This window comes from Eurytemora carolleeae, unplaced genomic scaffold (assembly GCF_000591075.1).
Source record: "Eurytemora carolleeae unplaced genomic scaffold, Eaff_2.0 scaffold693, whole genome shotgun sequence".
In the NCBI taxonomy this organism is placed as follows: Eukaryota; Metazoa; Arthropoda; class Copepoda; order Calanoida; family Temoridae; genus Eurytemora; species Eurytemora carolleeae.
The window spans coordinates 176746-182745 of NW_019396581.1; positions in this window are offsets into that span (position 1 = coordinate 176746).

The following is a 6000-nucleotide window of genomic DNA, read 5'->3' on the forward strand; positions in this document are numbered from 1 at the left end:
ATGTGTTAACCCTGTGAATTTCAGCAAGATCAGAAAAAAAATTTTGTCTCGTCACTAATGGGTTAATTCTTTCTTGTACTGTCCAGAGCTTGTCTGCTCTGGTAGCCAATTGTCTATGACAGCAACTGACTCTGTCTGGAGATGGAACAAATATCTGCAGGAAGACGAGCCATACAAAGTCCTAAGAAGAAGAAACCTGACTTCTCGTTTTCAGGAAGGAGAACTAATATCTTACACATGAGCTCCGATGGCTTCCGATCCATTAAAACTGGGATACTTTGAAGGGCCTTGTACCTCTGGAAATTGCTCAGGGTATACATTTGAACTAGACAGGCTCTCAAGGTTGCGTAGAGATCTGCTGGAGGATTACAAACTAAATATATGAGGCGAGTGGCAACATCCTGGGGCAGGGCTGCAAGGCAGTGATGGAACTTGGTTAGGGAGGTTGTCACCTGCTTGATCGCAAACAGGAGAAACCATACTTAAGGAGAATCTGTCCAGAAGATGGGCAACTTAATGGAGACGTTGTGAGGGAGGCTTGGTAATTAGGGTGTGGAGGACCCTCATCTGTGGTCAACATCGCTACTTGCACTGAAAAAGAAACAAATTCTACTTTGGTATGAGTATGAAAAGAGCAAGGACTTGGTAGAAACCAATTTTAGATGCGTCAACAAGAGGGATTAATACCAAGAAATATATCAGGTCAGGGTCACCAAAATGTAGCCACAAATAAAGGAACAAAAAAACGAATGAGATATAAATTGAGGTCTAATGAACATGAGTTTTAAGGTAATATCAAACATATTTGGTTTGGTTAGCTGAGCTTCCAAACTGGAAGACAATATCTACAGGTCTTCACAATAATATATCCCCCCCCCCCTATTTTTTTCCTCTTCATGTATAAAATAACTTAAATTAAATCGTTCATTTGAGCCGGTTTGAATTAAAGTTTAAAAAAATCGCAAATACACAAGAAGCTTTAGGTTATAAAAATAAATTACATTAAATATGAGTAACCTTTATAAACTGAAATGTTCAGTTTTGTTTAACTCCAAACACTAAAAACACCACTTTCAGTTGAAAAAAAACAGACAAGGGTGGACTTAACCGGCTGTACCCCTCCCCTCCCTTTATAAAACATTGTCCTCCCCCTCATTAAAGTTATATTTGCGCCCCTGTAGTTTATCCAGATTTAACAAAGGAAGTTGGTTTAACATGTTGATTGTTTATTCACGTATGTCAGGAAATTCAATCCTTAATGTCAGGGATCACAAACAAAATACATTTAGGCCTTGAAAAATTGTACTTTACTCTAAAAATGGTGAACAGAGTCTAAACACAGATATCTCGGAGAAGTTCAGGCAACAAAAAAGGAATATTAAAGATAACATGTCGTCTTCCAAGCGTTATCCAATTTAGTCTCAAATGTCGTTTTTTTTTTACATTAATGAACAATAATCCAAAACAGTGTCATTGAAATATATCCATTGTGCTTTGCCAGATCATCACTATTTTCATACGAACAAAACATTCAACAATTTAGAATTACCAAAACATTTTATACCCAAGACGGATCTTAAATCTTGAAGTATTTGTTTACGTATTTTTGTTTAAAAGTTTAACCCCTTCGTAAGAATACGAAATCACATATTCAATGTAAATTTCATTGCAAATAAATTAGAATTTCAGTAGAAAGTATTTTTTTAAATCGACTTTATGGTTATGAATGTTATTACTTTTTTTATTCAAAGTTCAAGAGACAATGTTCACTAATTTACTAATTGTGTGGGGTAAAATGGTATTACTTTTTTCTTCAAAGTTCAAGAGACAATGTTCACTAATTTACTAAGGTAAATTCACTAATTGTGTGGGGTAAAATGGTATTTTAAACATTTGCACTGACTGGAATCCTTGAATTAATATGGCTTCATTTGCTGATTTACAATTTCTAAACCTTGGGATACACAAGTTCTTAATTTTTTCTTAACGTTTAATCATGTTGTTTTAATGGCAATTTTCAAAATTTATCAAATTGTGTCATAAGTTGTTATCAGGGTGAAAAACAGCATCTTTTTGGTGGATTAATTAGTGCATCCTGACTGTTAATTACCATCACTCTGTTGGAATAATTAGTGTATCCTGACTGTTAATTACCATCACTCTGTTGGATGACTGTCAATTACCATCACTCTGTTGGAATAATTAGTGTATCCTGACTGTTAATTACCATCACTCTGTTGGATTAATTAGTGCATCCTGACTGTTAATTACCATCACTCTGTTGGAATAATTAGTGTATCCTGACTGTTAATTACCATCACTCTGTTGGAATAATTAGTGTATCCTGACTGTTAATTACCATCACTCTGTTGGAATAATTAGTGCATCCTGACTGTTAATTACCATCACTCTGTTGGAATAATTAGTGTCCTGAGAAGTAACTACATCCCTTCGAGAGATTATTTAGTGTCCTGATTGTTACTTAATATCCCTCCAATGAAAAAAGTTATAGCGTCTTGAGTTTTAATTACCATCCTTTCTGTAGAAAAGAATGGAGGTAACTAACTAAGCTAGATCCTGCAAACTTAAAGACATTAAACTTTACACATTAATCAAAACATACAATGCAAATATACATATCCTAATTGGTATTCAAAGCAAAGTCCCAAATGTCAGGGGTTAAAGGAAAGTTCAAAACAAATTTCTATATAGTTTTAAATTGATCTGATAGAATTGAACCAGGGATGCTTAACTGATTAACTAATAGTAATTCGTGTTTTAAAAATCTAAATAAGAGATTTGAAATTCAGGGAAGCAATTAAGTGTTGGTTGAATAGATACTTTAAATTCCAGAATTCAATTAGTACATCGGTCTTAAGTTTAGATCTTAGATTAAATTATATCATCTTTATGAGAACCAATTACTGCTTTAGAGATTACTAGAATTATTAAATTACTTGTACTACAAAATGTTTTTTTTTATTCAAGACCTTTTTGGACTAATTTAATTATTGCTACTAACATAAAAATTTTATAGGAGACTCATGATATTTTTATCTCTTTTGGATGATTCAATATTGATAAATAAATTGAAAAATTAAGATATATGTCAAAAGTATTTGTTGATTTTTTAAAGATTCTTCAATATTAACCCTGGGGGGGGGTCAATTTGACCCCCCCCCACAATCGTTTTTTCCGATAACTCAAAAAGTAGGAAGCTCAAATTTTCTGGCTTTTCTAACTAACACAACTTAAAGCTAAAAGCTGGGCTTTTATACCTACTGCCTATGTCTTCAGGCATACTGCCTAAATGCCTTAATTTACATTTACCTACACCAGACTAAATCTATGTTTAGACAGTCATTGGATTTCAACATTTTATAGTTTTTTAGTAAGCAAATCACAAAAGCAAGCAAATTGCACAATTTTTGTTAGAAACTTTGCACAGATTTTTGCACAGGAGCCTTTAAAGGAAATTTTTACATTTTCAGTTTTTCTTGAATACACATTTTGGTTTTAAAAATGTTGAAAATGTTTTTGCATATTTGAATTTGCTGGGTCAAGGGCTTTTTAAAATTGTATAATTTGTTGCAATTTGCGCATTTTTTGTAAATTTTTTGCATAATAACTAGATTTTGCAATAAATATTTGTATTTTTGCGAATTTGCCATTTTTTGCAGATTATGGAGGTAGAGCCCAGGGGCTTTCCAAAAACGTATATCAAATGTTATAGATTTGTTTCACAATTAGAAAATAAAGGGGTCAAATTTCTTTTTGCTAATTTTTTGCCTAATAACTAGATTTCGCAATAAATATTAGAAAAAAGAAAATATGACCCCCCCCCCAGGCAACCAGTCAGTAAACAAGACGTCAGGATAAATAGGGTTAAAGAATGACAAAATTAAAAAATGATTGTTGAAAAATGATAATGAAGATGATGGGATGTTTTATGTTAAGCAAAAGGCATTAATTATTTGTGACTATTCAATCCTCGTTGTTCTTATGAGAACAATCTTGCTCTGGAATCGTCAAATTTTAGGGTTTCATAATTTCTAAGGCCTTTCGGTTAAGTTCTTTTATTATTCTTTTTTGGGATTTTCCTTTAATTACAACCTCATTTATAATCTTATTTTTATTCAACTACAGAGCATGCGATATTTCCTTAGACTTTATATATACTATAGAACAGCAGGTGGCAGCATTTGGTTTGGGAAGTGTTGGTCTGTTGAGGTACAATACATATGCAGTACAATACATAAATGTCCAGATGTTTAGTAATCTTGGGGGATTTTGAAGACTCGGTTTTTGAACAGTCTAGGAGAGTACATTTGTTTATTGTTAATTGTTTACTGAAAAATAAGTTTAATATACATGTAATATACTATTTATATATTTAAGTCAACACTATAAGCCAAATTTTCATGCAAAGAATATAATTTGATTAAAGTTTACAATAAACTAGTCGTTTTTCAAGCTTAATTATAATTGACAACATTGTTCTGCAATTTCCTTGACTGTAGTCATGTTGTGTGTCTGTTACAAAAAGAGTGTGTGTAAAGTTTACCGAACGTGTCTGAAAAGCAGTGGGACTGGCTTTCTCATGCCAGACCAGCGCCATTTCCTTTCCATTTATTCCTATTCCCTGGGTTTTTCATATGTATAAAGGTTATCTAAGTACAAAAATGCAAAATAAAAATTCCAACTGTAAAATCGCATGCCCACAGACATTTTTTGTTATGTTTTTGTCATTTCTCGGTCAGTTTTAATAGTGTGAACAAAATAAAGTGGTCTTTATATTGTAGTATTAGTTAATTAGTAGAGGCACTGAAAAGGTTTTAGAAATGTTTCACAAATTGGACAGCATTTTGTCGGAAACTGTCAGAAAACTTGAAATAACTTGAAATAAAAGTTTCCAACCTTCAAGTGCGAAGTTTTACATTGATTTACCAGCACAATACAAATTTTTGTATTGCTACATGTATTGTACAACTTGGGAAACATAAATATTGAACTTTTTATCTAAATAGAAGCGTAATCATATAGATTAAAAAATACAGATTCATCAGATAATCGTTTATTGACAATTGCACAGTATGCATTTATACATTACACCTCTAACTATTGATTTGTTTACATACAGTCTTAGTATGGGATAAATCTAAATAGATTCTAGTACAATAGATGGCAACGTAGAATTTGTACACTCTCAGTACAGTTGTATTCTGTCGTCACAAGTGTCAATTCAGCTTTTGTGTCCGACAAAATCATCAATAATAGTGATAATATTTGAATAAAGTGCTTTTCTTACAGTAAAATAAGTGCAATTTTATGTGTTCTTTAGTTTCTGTTTTTACACTTTTTTATTTCATCTTGGGAAACATGTCAACTAATTTGAGAAAAATTCGTTTTCCTTGTTATATTTGACACTTGTGACGTAGTGTATAATTGGTTGATTTCTCTGTTGCCACCTATTGTACTTGATAATCTATTTGGATAAATCATAGTTTTTACATATGCAAAGTTAATTTTAAGTTCTAAAAAAGGGAATGTATGTTTAAAAAACTTTTCACTGATATATTATAACGTACTGTATAGGGATTTTGCTAGACACACAGAGATGTACGTTTAAAAATTGGGGGTTCCGTTTATTTTGAGAACAGTGGTGACAAAATTGCACGAGGTTCGTTTACTTTTAGACTAAACTTAAATGGATTAACATTTAAATCGTAAATAACGATTCTTTTTACATATCGTACTAAAATTAATTTTCTGAAGTTTAAATATTTTTCTTCTTGTTACTTTCAGTATCCAGTGGGCGGATCATTACGGATTTCGCCCTCCATTTTTATAAAATTGTGACAATTAAGAATAAAAATAACAAAAATTTTCTTTAGCATTTCGTGGATTATTTCTGAAAGAATTTCCCCTCCTTCCATAAAGAATGTTTTTTAACCCTATCTCTGCTGGGGTACTTGAAAACCAGGATATGCTGGGGGGGGG